This window comes from Scyliorhinus torazame, chromosome 20, assembly GCF_047496885.1.
Source record: "Scyliorhinus torazame isolate Kashiwa2021f chromosome 20, sScyTor2.1, whole genome shotgun sequence".
Lineage (NCBI taxonomy): Eukaryota > Metazoa > Chordata > Chondrichthyes > Carcharhiniformes > Scyliorhinidae > Scyliorhinus > Scyliorhinus torazame.
The window spans coordinates 30,890,560-30,907,234 of NC_092726.1; the positions used below are offsets into that span (position 1 = coordinate 30,890,560).

Sequence of the window (16,675 nt, forward strand, 5' to 3'; positions counted from 1 at the left end):
GTGTCCTACAGTAAATCAAACGCATTTAAACAGTGCCCTGCAGTAAATCAAATGCATTTAAACAGTGCCCGACAGTAAATCAAATGCTTTTAAACAGTGTCCTACAGTAAATCATACGCATTTAAACAGTGCTCTGCAGTAAATCAAATGCTTTTAAACAGTGCCCTACAGTAAATCAAATGCATTTAAACAGTGCCCTACAGTAAATCAAATGCTTTTAAACAGTGTCCTACAGTAAATCATACGCATTTAAACAGTGCCCTACAGTAAATCCAATGCATTTAAACAGTGTCCTACAGTAAATCAATCGCATTTAAACAGTGCCCTGCAGTAAATCAAATGCATTTAAACAGTGCCCAACAGTAAATCAAATGCATTTAAAAAGTGCCCTACCGTAAATCAAATGCTTTTAAACAGTGTCCTACAGTAAATCAAACGCATTTAAACAGTGCCCTGCAGGAAATCAAATGCTTTTAAACAGTGTCCCACAGTAAATCAAACGCATTTAAACAATGCCCTACAGTAAATCAAACGCATTTAAACAGTGCCCTACGGTAAATCAAATGCATTTAAACAGTGCCCGACAGTAAATCAAATGTATTTAAACAGTGCCCTGCAGTAAATCAAATGCATTTAAACAGTGTCCTGCAGTAAATCAAATGCATTTAAACAGTGCCCTGCAGTAAATCAAACGCATTTAAACAGTGCCCTGCAGTAAATCAAATGCATTTAAACAGTGCCCTACAGTAAATCAAATGCATTTAAACAGTGCCCGACAGTAAATCAAATGTATTTAAACAGTGCCCTGCAGTAAATCAAACACATTTCAACAGTGCCCTACAGTAAATCAAATGCATTTAAACAGTGCCCTACGGTAAATAAAATGCTTTTAAATAGTGCCCGACAAAAACCAAATGCCTTTGAAGTGCATTACAGTAAATCAGACAAATTTAAACAGTGAAATGAAATGAAAATCGCTTATTGTCATAAGTAGGCTTCAAAGGAAGTTACTGTGAAATGCCCCTCGTCGCCACATTCCGATGCCTGTTCGGGGAGTCGGTACGGGAAATACGGGAAACAGTGCCCTGAAGTAAACCAAATGCATTTCAACAGTGCACAACAAAAAATGTAATGTATTTAAACAGTGCCCGACAGAAAATCCAATGTATTTAAACAGTGCCCTACAGTAAATCAAATGCATTTAAACAGTGCCCTACAGTAAACCAAATGCATTAAACCGCGCGCCAGAGTAAATAAAATGCATGAAAACAGCGGCCTACAATAAACCAAATACGTTTATCCAGTGCACTACAGTAAATCAAATGCATTTATACAGTGCACCACTGTAAATCAAATGTATTTAAAAAGTGCCCGACACTAAAGCAAATGCATTTAAACTGTGCTCTGAAGAAAATCAAATGCATTTAATCAGTGCCCTACAGCAAACCAAACGTATTTAACCAGTGCGCTGATGCAAAATCACTTGGAATTAAACAGTGCCCTGCAGTAAATCAAATGCATTTATTTAAACAGTGCCCTACAGTAAATCAAATGCATTTAAACAGTGCCCTACAGTAAATCAAATACATTTAAACAGTGCCCGACAGTTAAATGAAGGTAATTAAACAGTGCCCGACATTAAATCAAATGTATTTAAACAGTGTACTACAGTAAATCAAAGGCACTTAAACAGTACTTTACAGTAAACCAAAGGCATTTAATCAGTGCCCTACTGTACATCAATCGCATTTAAACAGTGTCCTACAATAAACCAAATGCACTTAAATAGTGCCTACAGTACATCAATCTTATTTGTTCTGGGCCAGGGTTTAGAGATTCCCAAAGTGTATCATGAAGTTCACCTCACGCCCCTGACCCAGAACTTTTAATAGACTGTGGTATGGGGAGCACACGGCCCACTCTACAGGAGTGGTACAGCAGAAATGGAAAATATATTTTAAATAACAAATCGATGTTTATTCTATGAATTTAAGTTAACCTTTTTAAAACATACAGTGAACTTCTTAGCAACCATTAATTCAACTACAACCCCCAAAGAATACAACACTAAGTAATGCTTACGCTGTCCTTTTAACATCCAGAAGACTTACAAAAAACAGAACCTTTAACAGAAGCACATCTGGTTAACGTCACTCCTGAAAACGTTTATAATTCTGACTTCACCAAATGATCAAGAGATAGGCGCTTCATGGCAGAGAGATCAAGAGTACACCTGCTCTGTCTGGCTTCTGCTCCAACACTGAAACTAAAACACACCCTGCAGCAAACAGCCTAAAACGAAAGTAAAAAGCTGCCAGATATCCCAGCTCCACCCATATTCTGACATCACTGATAAACACCCGTTTCTTAAAGGTTCATTTCTTAAACACCCATTTCTTAAAGGTACTCTCACATGACACCTCCGCCCAAGAAAAAATATAAACCATCAACTTCAAGATGGTTTCATTTTTCACCTTGTCACTATCCTTTAAGAAATGCACGAAGTAAACACACTTTTGCGTTTCTAAAAACAACACACGCAAACAGGGATAATAATATAGTCCATTTGTGTTCTTCTTCCTTCAACTGAAGCCCTTCTCGATTGACAGTCACTTTCAACATGAAATTTTACTTAAATGTTTAATGAAATTCACTCATGCCAAGAAATCGCATTATTTCCCTACGTTTGAGGGTATCGGAAACTTCGCAATGAAAGTGACTTGGGTTTTTCCAAATTCACTTTTGGCTAGGTTTATCACCAAACCCGCCTCCTGAAGTCGATCGAATAATTCCATCAGACGTTTCAACTGTTCTTTCCATGTCTGGCTGAAAACTATCAGATCGTCGATGTATACCACACGATTGGGTAATCCTGAAACAACTTTGTTAGTTAACCATTTAAACGTGGTTCGGCGTTTTTCATGCCAAATGGCATAACTTTGAATTGTTATATACCATCTGGAGTCACAAAAGCTGAAATCTCCTTCGCCCTTTCGGATAAAGGTACCTGCCAGCAACCCTTAAGTAAATCCAGTTTGGAAATAAAAGCTGATTGTCCCACTTTCACAATGCAATTCTTCAAACGTGGGATAGGGTAAGAGCCCGTTCTTGTAACTGCATTAACCTTTCTATTGTCTACACACAACTGTTGGGTACCGTCTGGTATTGGTATCATCACTATGGGCGAGCTCCATTGGCTGCAACCCACTTCAATTATGCCATTTTAAAGCATAATCACCATCTCTTTGTTAACCTGTGCCAATTTTAAAGGATTAAGTCTACATGGATGTCGTTTGATTGGAACAGCATTTCCCACATCTACATCATGTATAGCCATTTTAGTACTTCCCAATTTATGTCCACAAACTTGCCCATGTGATAACTTTCAGGTCAGTCCGTTTTTCCTCTGGAAGGTAACTCTACAATTTATCCCAATTTTTAAGAACATCCCCGTTTTCCAATTTAATTTGAGGTGTGTCAAATTCACAGTCATCTGGATTTGGTTGGTCATTTTGAGTTAGAATCATTAAAACCTTTTTCTCTCCTTCCCTTTCCAAGCACCTTTTAAGCATATTCACATGACACACTCGGTGAGTCTTCCTTTTATCTGGTGTTGTTACCACGTAATTCATTTCACTTAATTTCCTTTCAATCTGATATGGTCCACAAAGCCTAGCTTTTAAAAGTTCACCTCCCACTTGGAACAATACTAAAGCTTGATCTCCACAGGCGAAACAACAAACTTTGGATTTCTTGTCCGCTACCCGTTTCATCGCATTTTGTGCAACTTTTAAATGTTGTCTAGCCAATTGACCTGCTCTATTTAATAGTTCCCTAAAATTTGCCACGTAATCCAATAATGTAATTTCTGATTACTCACGCACCAATTTTTCCTTACTCAATTTAAGTGACCCTCGTACCTCATGACGAAAGGTTAGTTCAAAAGACTAAATTTGGTTGACTCAGTAGGTGCATCCATAATTGCAAACAGTACGAATGGAATTTCTTTATCACAATCCTCTCAATTATCGTGACACTAAGCCCTCAACACTGTCTTTAATTTCTGACATTTACCTTTCTAATACTCCCTGCGATTCTGGGTGGTACGCAGTTGATTTAAATTGTTTTATTCCGAAACTATCCATAACTTCTTTGAATAATCAGGAGGTAAAATTTGACCCTTGATCCGGTTGTATTTCTGTGGGTCGTCTATTGCTAGTAAATAATTCAAGTAATTCCTCCAGAATCTTTTTAGCTGTAATATTACTGGATGGCCTCCGGAAACCTAGTAGACACCTCCATTATCGCCAAAAGATATTGATTCCAACATTTTGTTTTAGGAAGTTGTCCTACACAATCAATTAGGACCCTTGGAAAAGGTTCCTCAAATGCTGCAACGGGTATTCAGGGCGCTGCTTTTATCACTGCTTGAGGTTTCCCTATCATTTGACATGTGTGACATGACTGACAACATTTAATTACATCTTTCTGGCGTACAGGCCAATAAAATTGTTTTTGTATTTTAGCTTAAGTTTTCCTTATTCCCAAATGACCTCCCACTGGAACCTCATGTGAAACTCGCAACACCTCCTTTCCATACCCAACGGCAATACTACTTGATGAACTTCTGCCCACTTTTCATCAGCCTGCATATGTAAAGGTCTCCATTTTCTCATCAAGCCATTACTTTTACGGTAATAACACTCTGTTATACACTCTTCCGTGTATGTTTCTGATACATCCGTTTTATTTCTACACCTTTCTGTTGTAACTCTGCCAATTTTCCTGAACTAAAAATATCCGCCTCATCCTCCACCTTTGTCAACCATCTGATCAAAAATCCTTTCTGATAATTGCACTTCAACTTCATCTTCACTCTCTGAATTCCCCTCCTGTCTTAACCTGTGACTTTGCGACCTTGTAACTACAGAATCCGGAAAAATACTTCAACACTTCAGTTGTCTGATTTTCCACTGGATTATCAACCACCGTGGGCATCAGTCCCACCTGCGATTCAGCTGTATCATTACCAGAGATAAGCTGTATTCCTGGACAAGATAGTTTCTCTATTACTCCTACTACCACCTCACGCCTCTTCACTGGACTTTCCAACCTTACCTTATATAATTGAACACTACTCCTCTCACCCTGAATTCCACATATTACCACCTTTTCTGGCAGCATTCTTCCCAAACTACATAACTCCTCATCTCCTACCATTAAAGATTGATTAGCTCCCGTATCTCTTAAAATTGTGACTTCTTGACCTACTCCTCATGATACACATGAGTAACCTTTACCAACACAAGTAAATTCTTTAAAGAGATCTGGCACCATTTGATAAATCACCTCTTGATCAGGTGTACAATCTTTTGCAACTCCTTCGCTTCATTTGGGCTTTCCTTTACCACTTTAACTACCCCCACTGTCTTATCCTGTTTTACCACATCAGCCTTCCCAGCGCTTTTCTTCAAGCACCAACACTGTGACTTTACATGGCCAATTTATTACAGTGAAAACATTTGAACCTTTTCATGTCTCTTCCACCCTCCTGGATTTTTACTCTGAGGTACACTCTCCTTATTATATCCCATCACATCACCTTTACTTTTACCACTTGAGTATTTCTCATGTCCCCAGTTTCTATCCCTCACAGGCTGAAACTGATGTCGGAAACCAAGCTTTGATTTATGAACTAATTCATAATCATCTGCCATTTTGCTGCTAATCTCGCAATTTTAACGCTCTGTTCATGCACATGAGTGCATACTGCATCAGGAATTCAATGTTAAACTCCTCCAAAAGTATAATTTCTCTGAGAGCTTTGTACGTTTGGTCTATTTTCAAATCCCTTATCCACCTATCAAAATTAATTTGTTTGAGCCTTTCAAACTCCATGTATGTATGACCAAATTGTTTCTTTAATTTTCTAAACCTTTGTCAGTGAGCTTCGTGCCCGAGTTCATATGCACCTAAGATGGATTTTGTCACCTCCTCATACGTCCCAGATACCTCCTGCGGTAGTGATGCAAACACTTCACTGGCTCTACCTTCCAGCTTTGTTTGAATCAGTAATACCCACATGTCCTGGGGCCATTTTATTTGTTTAGCCACCTTATCAAATTAAATGAAAAAGGCTTCTACCTCCTTCTCGTCAAACCTTGGCACTGCTTGGACATATTAAATAAAAATTCCACCAAGCCTTCAACTTTGACGCTCTTTCTCACTATCCTCATCACTATCATCCAACTGTACGTTTCCCTTTGCGTCTACCAATTTTAACTGACTGTCATGTTTCATGGCTATTTTCTGAAGTTCAAACTCTCTCTCTTTATTTTTTCCCCTGATCTGTATCTCCCTTTCTCTTTCTCTTTGTTCTGCTGGGGCTATTCTTCCTTTTCTACTTTCTTCTCTCACCTTTTCTATTTCTTCTCTCTCTCTCATTTATTTCCGTCTCTCTCCCTTTCTTATTCCTCTCTATCTCTTTCTTTCTCCCTTTCTTTTTCCTACAGCAAACTAAAGGCATTTAATCAGTGCCCTACAGTAAATCAAATGTACAGAAACAGTGCCCCAGAATAAATCCAAAGTATTTAAACAGTGCACTGCAGTAAATCAAATATTATTAAATAGCGCACAACAGTCCATCAATTGTATTTAAACAGTGCCCTCGAGTCAACTAAATGCATTTCAACAGTGCCCGACTGTAAATCAAATACATTTAAACAGTGCCCTAAGTTAAATCAAATGCATTTAAACAATGCCCTACAGTAAACCAAACGTTTTTGAAAAGTGCTTTATAGTCAGTCAAATGCATTTAAATAGTGCCCTGCAGTAAATAAAATGCATTTAAACAGTGACACAGTAAATCAAATGTATTTAAACAGGCGCTGCAATAAATCAAATGCGTTTAAACAGTGCCCTACCGGAAACTAAATGCATTTAAAAAGTGCCATGAAGTAAATCAAATGCATTCAAACAGTGCCCCACAGTGAGCCAAATATATTTAAATCGTGATTTATAGTAAATTAATTGCATTTAAACAGTGCCTGACAGTAAATCAAAAGTAGTTAAATTTGCGCCCTAGAATAAATTAAATGCGTTTACACAGTGTCCGACACGAAATCAAACGCATTGAAACAATGCCCTCCAGTAAGTCAAGTGCATTTAAACAGTGCCCGACAGCAAACTAAAGGCATTTAAACAGTGCCCTGCAGTAAATCAAATGCATTTAAACTGCCCGACAGTAAATCAAATGTATTTAAACAGTGCCCCAGAATAAATCCAAAGTATTTAAACAGTGTACTGCAGTAAATCAAATATAATTAAATAACGCACAACAGTCCATCAAATGCATTTAAACAGTGCCCTCGAGTCAATTAAATGCATTTAAACAGTGCCCTACAGTAAATCAAATACATTTGAACAGTGGCCTAAAATAAATCAATTATATCTAAACGGTGCCAAATGTATTTAAACAGTTCTTTATTGTAAATTAAATGCATTTAAACAGTGCCGCCAATAAAGCAAATGTATTTAAACAGTGCCCCGACAGTCAATCAAATGCGTTTAAACACTGTGCAAGAGTAAAACAAATACTTTTAAACAGTGCACCACAGTAAATCAAATGCATTTAAACAGTGCCCTACAGTAAATCAAATGCATTTAAACAGTGCCCTACAGTAAATCAAATGCATTTAAACAGTGCCCAACAGTAAATCAAATGCATTTTGTTCCCTACTGTAAACTAATTGAATTTAAACAGTGCCCGATATTCAAATGCATTTAAACATTGCCCTCCTGTAAATCAAAAGCATTTAAACAGTGTTCTACGTTAAATCAAATGCATTTAAACAGTGCCCTACAGTAAACCAAATGCATTTAAACAGTGACATAGTAAATCAAATGTTTTTAAACAGGCGCTACAATAAATCAAATGCATTTAAACAGTATCCTACAGTAAATCAAATGCATTTAAACAGTGCCCTACAGTAAATCAAATGCATTTAAACAGTGCCCAGCAGTAAATCAAATGCATTTTGTTCCCTACAGTAAACTAATTGCATTTAAACAGCGCCTGATACTCAAATGCATTTAAACATTGCCCTCCTGTAAATCAAAAGCATTTAAACAGTTTCTGACAGTTAACTAAATGTATTTAAAGAGTGCCCAACACTCAAATGCATATAAGTAGTGCCCTGCAGTAAATTACATGAATTTAAACAGTGCCCTGTTGTAAACCAAATGCGTTTAAATAGTGCGGTGAAGTAAATCAAATGCATTTAAACAGTGCCCTATAGTAAACCAAATGCATTTAAACAGTGACATAGTAAATCAAATGTTTTTAAACAGGCGCTACAATAAATCAAATGCATTTTAACAGTATCCTACAGTGAACTAAATGCATTTTAAAAATGCCCTGCAGTGAATCAAATGCATTCAAACAGTGCCCTACAGTATACGAAATGCTGTTAAACAGTTTCTGACAGTTAACTAAATGTATTTAAAGAGTGCCCAACACTCAAATGCATATAAGTAGTGCCCTGCAGTAAATTACATGAATTTAAACAGTGCCCTGTTGTAAACCAAATGCGTTTAAATAGTGCGGTGAAGTAAATGAAATGCATTTAAACAGTGCCCTATAGTAAACCAAATGCATTTAAACAGTGACATAGTAAATCAAATGTTTTTAAACAGGCGCTACAATACATCAAATGCATTTTAACAGTATCCTACAGTGAACTAAATGCATTTTAAAAATGCCCTGCAGTGAATCAAATGCATTCAAACAGTGCCCTACAGTATACGAAATGCTTTTAAACAGTTTCTGACAGTTAACTAAATGTATTTAAAGAGTGCCCAACACTCAAATGCATATAAGTAGTGCCCTGCAGTAAATTACATGAATTTAAACAGTGCCCTGTTGTAAACCAAATGCGTTTAAATAGTGCGGTGAAGTAAATGAAATGCATTTAAACTGTGCCCTACAATAAATCAAACGCATTTTAACAGTGCCCATAGTAAATCAATGCATTTAAACAGTGCCCTACAGGAAATCAAATGCATTAATACAGTGCCCTACAGTAAACCAAATGCATTCAAACAGTGCCCTATAGTCAATCAAATGTATTTAAACAGTGCCCTACAGTCAAACGGACCTTATTTAAACAGAGCCTTACAGTAACACACCAATTAAAAGTGCCCTACTGTAATCGGACTTAAAATGTGCCCGATAATAAATCATGTTTTTAAACATTAAACATGTTTATGTAAAGCGAATTGCTTTGGAGACCTAAAAAACAACTTTCCCGAGGCCAGTATATGCCCTTCCAAAAACTGAACGGGATCCAGCCAAAATAATACTGTTCCATATTTCTATACAGCATATTAATTCTGCTCCATTTTAATATGCAGCCATATTAAAACGGCTCCATATTAATACTGTTCCATATTAATACTCTTCCACATTAATACTGTTCCATATTACTACTGTTCCATATTCGTGCTGCTTCATTTTAAGACCGTTACAAATGAGTACTGTTCCATATTAATGTCCAGCATATAAACATTGTTCCATATTAATAATCGCTCATATTATAACTTTTCCATATTAGTAGTGTTCCATATTAATACTGTTCTATATGATCACTGTTACATATTAATATCCAGCCATGTTAACGCTGTTCCATATTAGTACTGTTCCATATTAATATCTGGCCATTTTAATATCCGGCTATATTAACACTGTTCCATAGTAATACAGTTCCATATTAACATCCAGCCACATTCCATATTAATAATAATTATCTTTGTCACAAGTAGTCTTACATTAACACAACAACGAAGTTACTGTGAAAAGCCCTTCGTCGCCACATTCTGGCGCCTGTTCGGGTACACAGAGGGAGAATTCAGAATGTCCAATTCACCTAACAAGCACGTCTTTCTGGCCTTGTGGGAGGAAACCGGAGCACCCGCAGGAAATGCACGCAGACACCAGGAGAACATGCAGGCTCCGCAAAGAGAGTGACCCAAGCTAGGAATCAAATTTGGGACCATGGAGCTGTGAAGATATGGTTCCATATTAATACTGTTCCATATTAGTACTGTTCCATATTAATATTCAGCCATATTAATACTATTCCATATTAATACGGTTCCAAGTTAATATGCAGCCATATTAATACTGCTCCATGTGAATAATGTTCCATATTAATATCCAGCCACATTAATGCTGTTCCATATCAATATGGTTCCATATTAATATGCAGCCAGATTAATACGTTTTGCTCAATGCCTGCTACCACGCCCCCCACATGGAGGTTGGACATGGCCCGACTTGCCCAGAATGCTTTGTGCAAGAAAATATCACAGGCCACAGATGACTATATTATTAATAACTAAAAGTCCCGCCCTTCACGCTCTGGGAGGCCACGAAGGCTGTGATCAGGAGTGATATCATGGCCAAGAACGCACGTAGAGACAAGGTAGAGAGGGCGGCTAGGCGACAGTTGTGGACTCCATACTGGAGGTCGACAGGCGATACTCTGAGGGCCCGACCAAAGAACTCCTGGCGGAGAGGAAAAAGCTACAAATGGACTTTGATCTGCTCTCCACGAGGGAAGCATTGCAGCAACTCCGCCAGGTACGGGAGACCCTTTATGAACACGGAGATAAAGCCAGCCACTGCTGGTTCGCCAGCTGAGAAAGCAGGCAGCCACGGGGGTAATAGCTCAGATTAGAAGCAGCAGACCGAATCCAGTGGCAGAGCCAAAAAATGTCTACGAGGCATTTGAGACCTTCTACCGGGGGCTATTCACCTACAAGCCCTCAGCTTAGGGATGAAACAGTTCATCGATGGATGGGACACGCCAGTTGTGACACAGGCTGAAAATGGGACTGGAAGCACCTGTAAAACTGGGAGAAGGATAGCGCAGTGGTGAGCCCTCGTTCCTCATGGTCCCGCCCGCCCCACACATCCCTGTGACGATGGATGTGGCTGTCCTGCAACCCAGTTTTGTGTAGAAGCTGGGATTCGTCTTTCTGGAGCGCAGGAGGTTAGGGGGAATTTAAACAAGTCTTCAACGTCATAAAGATTTTTTTTTAATGATAGAAATGGATAGATCCTCTGCCCCCAATTGCTCGACTGCATAAATCCCACCTTAGTTAGTGTCCCAATCCACCGGACTTTCCACAATACCATATCCAGCTATGCTCAGGAAGAATAATTGTTTTCCTATCCAGCCGACTGTTCTATATTGAAGAAGCTGGTGAACTTTAGAAGGACAATTCTGCCTTCCTATCCACACTGCTGTTCACACATCAGTGCACTACGTCGAGATATACTTTGGACTGACTTTTCTGTGTCATTTTTGGCTCTATTGTTCATAAAAACAGATCAAGCTGAGCTGTACGAGATCTGCGTGTCCCCAGTGCACTCTGCTGAACACATCCAGATATAGTCTGGAGTAATATTTCGCTCTTCCGTTCTAACCTGGTGCTCCAACGGACACATGCACCTGCCCTGCAGCCGAACATGTATGTGTTTCATTTCCCAACCACTGTCCACACCCACTGACCCAAGCTGGACTTCAGAAGCCAAACTGCCTGTGCCATTCGCCTTGGATTGTTTCGAAATTCCACGTCAGGCTCGAATGCAGGTTACGATTCTTTATAGAATCATAGAATCCCGACAGAGCGGAAGGCGGGTCATTCGGCCCAACGAGTCTGCACCAGCCCTTAGAAAGAGCAACCTATTTAAGCCCACACCACCACCCTATCCACATTCTCGCAACCCAAACTAACCTAAAGGGCAATTTAGCACGGCGAATCCACCTGACTTGCACATATTTGGACTGTAGGAGGAAAACAGAGAACCCAGAGGAAACCGTGTCAGAGAAAGTGCAAACTCCACATGGACAGACATCCGAGGCTGGAATTGAACCTGGGTTGCTGGCGCGCTGAGGCAAGCGTGCAAACTACTGTGACACCGGATTGCAGCCTCCTGGACTCTGCACTGCACAGATTCACCGTGTAGGACAATCTCTGGGGTCTCTGACAGCCTCTTTTTTGTTTTACAATGAAATACACAGTTCTTAAAATTTAGAGTAGTCAATTATTTTTCCAATTTATGGTGGCTAATCCACCTACCTCTCACATCTTTGAGTTGTGGGGTGAGACTCACGCAGAACCGGGGAGAATGTGCAAACTCCAGGCGGCCAGTGACCCGGGGCCGGGGTCGCAATGTGGACTGGGAACTTAAGGAAATTAGGAGAGCAAAAACGGTACATGAAAGGATACAGGCAGGTAAAATGAACGAACGTCCTAAGTAATTTTACCAGCTCATTAAGGGTAAAAGGATAACTCGGGATATAGCCGGAAAACATGGGCTATCGCATCTCGGCCTTTTGGTTCAGATCAAGTGTAGTATCTGTTCTTATCAGTTTAATATCTGGAATGTCCCCTTCGGGGGACCGAATATTAAATTGATTTTTGGGACACGGAGATGGTTCAGGGGCTTTCTTGCTCCGCTCCAGGCATCAACCTGGTCTTGCAATGTTTCCAGGAATAGTGCCTTCACCCCGCTTTGGGCACAAATAGAGCAAAAGCAGAAAATAGCGCAAAACCTGGCTTCCCCTCTTCTGTCTTGTCCAGTTGTCTCATCCTGACCAATTAAAAAATTTTCAGGCTCCAGAGCATTGCTAGCTTTTCTGCTGGCGGGCGCTTCGCGCACTAATGTCGTGAGCCTATGGGCTCGCGGACTTGCGGCAGCCAGGCTCCGATTTCAGCTGATATGCCAAACAGATTTCCTGCTGCTTTTTACAGGCCACTCACTCTCACCCTCGGATGCCGACTTGCCTTCTCCTCACTTCAGTTAACACATCCCTTCATCCTGCACAACGGGGAAGTGTGGCGATAGACTGAACGGCATCCTGATTTGGATGTAGGTATACCTTCACGGCGTCTCTTTTCGTTCTCCTGACTCCACGACCAACACGCCAGGGTGGAGCTCAGGGAGACTAGACATTGCCCTCTGTTGGATTCCGCCAGCCAGTACTTGCTGTTTGCACGGATTGTCCTTTGTTCGGCAAAGGTGGAGAATACTTCGACTCCCTCTGTTGGGTGTCACTGGGCCTTCACAGCGTCTCCATTTCATCTGGTGACGACAGGGGACGGCTTGCCAGACGATGTCTTCGTGTTGTGTTTTACTGGTTCTGCATGCACAGACTCCACCGTGCTCGGCCAAGCTGGAGGTTTCTTGACCAACAGTGAGCGTAGACTAAAAATTCCAAAGCACAGTCGAGCGCAGCAAGGTGCACCTGAATGTCGGTGGACGAGGAGGACAAGAGCCATTGCAGGAAAATATGGGCTATCGCTTCTCGGATTTTTGGCTAAGATCAAGTGTAGTCTCATTTGATCGAGGGAAGCTGAGGATTTCGATGACGATCGTGGATTGGAGAACTCGGAGGGATTGAAGTCGTCAAAGGAGAAACGTTTGGAGCTTGGCTGCTATTGGTGGATCTACATGCTGGCCTAAACCTCGGGTTTAGGCCTAACGCCGATACAGTTTCACACCCAACGTACGAGCTATGGATGCAGCTTCATCCCGACCACCAGGCTGGGGAGTGCGAAACACTGTCCGAGTCACAGTGAAGAAAACGGAATGAGAGTCACCTGTGGACAGGAAACATTTCGTGAAGAGGGTGCTGCTCGAGTGTTGAGGGTTTACAGCAACAGAGATCTTCTGCTTGCAAAACTTCCCCAACAATGTTTTTTTTGATGTCACCTTCAAGAGCGTCGCAGCGTGCATCAAATTCTTGATTGTCTTCAAGGAAAAAGGTAACCAGAGTCCCTTGTCGATCCTGACTGCGGATCCTCTGTTTACGCTACCGTCGCAGCGAAATCGGGTTGTTACACTGCACACGTACAACCCCCACGTCCCTGTGTCTGATGTGCCGACGTTCCTCGCCAGGTACGCTGAACTGAAAAGGACAGCGTGCAAGTGAAAGACACCTTCGGCATCTGGACAAGTGAGCACCAGGTCAAGGTGACTCTATGAACAGACAGCAAATGAACCATCCTGCATCCCCCCTCCAGTTTCGCTATTGGAGCAAATCGTGGCTACCTCTACTACGTGGGACAGCCACGAGTCTGCCACACCTGTGGCAAAACGGGGCATGTTGCAGCAAACTGCAGTGTGACCTTCTTCAAAACCTGCAGGCAGGAGTGACACATGACTAAGGAATGCAAGGAAGACAAGTCCTGCAACCTGTGTGAGGAGGCCGGCCATCTTTACAGGGCCTGCCCGAAACGCGGGGCGACATACGCTCAAATCATCAGCAGCGGAGTTAAAAAGGCGACCAGAGAGGAGGTGCATACACCCTCCACCGAAAAAGACACCACGGCTCAGAATGAGGAAAAGCAAGAGAAGGGCCCCCAACAAAAAGAGGAGGCCCCAGCACCTCCTGACAACCCAGCCCCAGCCCCATCTGATGAGGAACACTCAATGGAAGAGTAAGAGGATGGGACAAAGAATAAAGAGCCCTGGGAAACAGTGAACAGGGACAAACGAAAGAGAAAACAAAAAAACAAACTGAAGAACCCCCCGAGGGGTAGTGGCAAAAAGCGACACCTTTCAGCCGGCGCACTTAGCGCCGACACCTCATCCGATGAGGGAAAACAGGACAAGAATCGGCCTCAAATAAACAGACAAAGCACCAACGTGGAACGGGAGGCACAGACCCCCCAGACCACCGACCGGGAAGAAAACAAGGTCACAGACCAACCCCCGATAGCAACGAGCAGCAACAACCCAGGTGAAGACCGGCCTGCAACCCCAACACCTACTGACTGCCACGAGGAACCCCAGGAATACCCCCCCCCCCCAATGCATCTGCATCAAAACCACGGGGCCAGTACGGACCAGAACAGCTTCCTCAGCCCTGCACCTGTGCTAAAGTTTGCGAGCACGACCGGCATGCTGGGGAACATTCAACAGCTGGAACAGCCAACTGTATAGACTCTGGACTCTTGAGACTGGTAAATCTACCTTTTTATAATGGGTTTAAAAATTGCATCCATAAATGTGCGAAGCATCAAAGATACTTCGCGGTCTGTAGCCACACTCAACTATTTGGCAAATGCAAAAGCTGACCTACTGTTCCTGCAGGAGTGCGGAATTCCGCACCTCAGCAACTACAGGCGCTGGTCGAGCTGGTGGTCCCACGGACCATCCATCTGGTCAGGAGGAAACGACTGCCGCTCCTCCGGCCTGGGTATTATGCTGCGGGGAGGCAACTTCACCATCTCTGACGTTAAGGAGGTGGTGGGCGGGCGCCTCCTCGTAGCAGACGTGAAATACAAAAACACCCCTCTCAGACTTATTAATGTGTACGCCCCGGCCGTAAAAAGTGAGCGGCTGGCAGTCCTTCAGCAACTCCCACTGCTGTTGGCCACCTCCAAGCCGGTCATCCTGGGTGGTGACTTCAACTGCATCATCGATGCGGCTGGACGATCCAGCAAAGCCGACAGCAAACTAGACGCTACGTCCAGACTCCTGATGGAAACGGTAAAAGACGCCAAGCTGCTCGACGTCTGCAGCAACCCTGCAGACGGCGCGCAGCGTAGATACACATGGTCATGGCCAGACGGGTCCGTCCGCTCCAGGATAGACTTCTTTTTTGTGTCCCGAGCTTTCACGGTCAGGTCCACCGACGTAACGCCGGTGTTCTTCTCTGACCACTGCCTCCTACTGGCCGACTGCCACCTGCAGGAAGACCAGGGGGTAGGCAGGGGGACATGGAAGCTAAATGTAAAACTGCTGACCCCTGAGAACATCGAGGAACTCAGGAGGGATTACAAAGGTTGGAGAACCGTGAAACCCCTCTTTGAGGCCCCACATCTCTGGTGGGAAGCAATCAAGGGGAATATCAAGAGGTTTTTCATCCTCAAGGGCGTTCAAAAGGTGAGAGAGAGACGAGGGGTCATGTCCAGGATCCAGAAAAGTATGCAAAATGTGCTCCAGCTGCAGTCGATGGGGGTAGATGTCAAGGAGGATCTCCAAGAGGTGAAGAGCCAGCAAGCCTCGGATGCCTCCAAGGTTATCTTCCGTTCCAGAGTCCGCTCCGTGGAGCAGGACGAAAAGTGCTCACGCTTCTTCTTCCAAAAGGTGCACAGAGAGACCTCTGTGATCAGCAGCCTGAAGGACGAAGATGGCTCTGAAAAGTCATCGCAGTCTGACATCCTGAGGATCAGCCAATCCTTTTATGCCGGACTGTATGACCTGAAGCCAACAGATAGCACTGTTTCCAAGACCTTCCTGTCGACTATCACGGAGGTCATAGGCGACAGCGAGCTGGAAAACCTGGACAAACCACTAAATCTGGACGAGCTGACGAAGGCCGCCAAGTCCTTCGAGGCGAGTAAAACTCCCGGAAGCGACGGCTTACCGGTTGAGTTGTATTCGGCTCTGTGGGACTGGATCGGCCCAGACCTGCTGGAAGTGTACGAGAGTATGCTTCTGGAAGGCAGCATGTCAGAGTCCATGAGGAAATGCATCAACACCCTCATCTACAAGCAGAAGGGGGAAAGGGAAGAAATTCGAAATTGGCGACCCATTTCACTGTTGAATGTGGACTACAAAATTCTAGCAAAGGTCATCGCCAATCGGGTCAGGTCTGCT

General features: G+C 42.6%; 1 non-coding gene across 1 annotated transcript; it reads left to right on the forward strand.

The window, feature by feature from the left end:
• The first annotated feature begins 12,385 nt into the window (after positions 1 to 12,385).
• LOC140397098 (U2 spliceosomal RNA) lies at positions 12,386 to 12,575 on the forward strand. The gene has a single exon (XR_011936695.1). It is a non-coding gene; the product is annotated as a U2 spliceosomal RNA (small nuclear RNA).
• Positions 12,576 to 16,675: the final 4,100 nt, after the last annotated feature.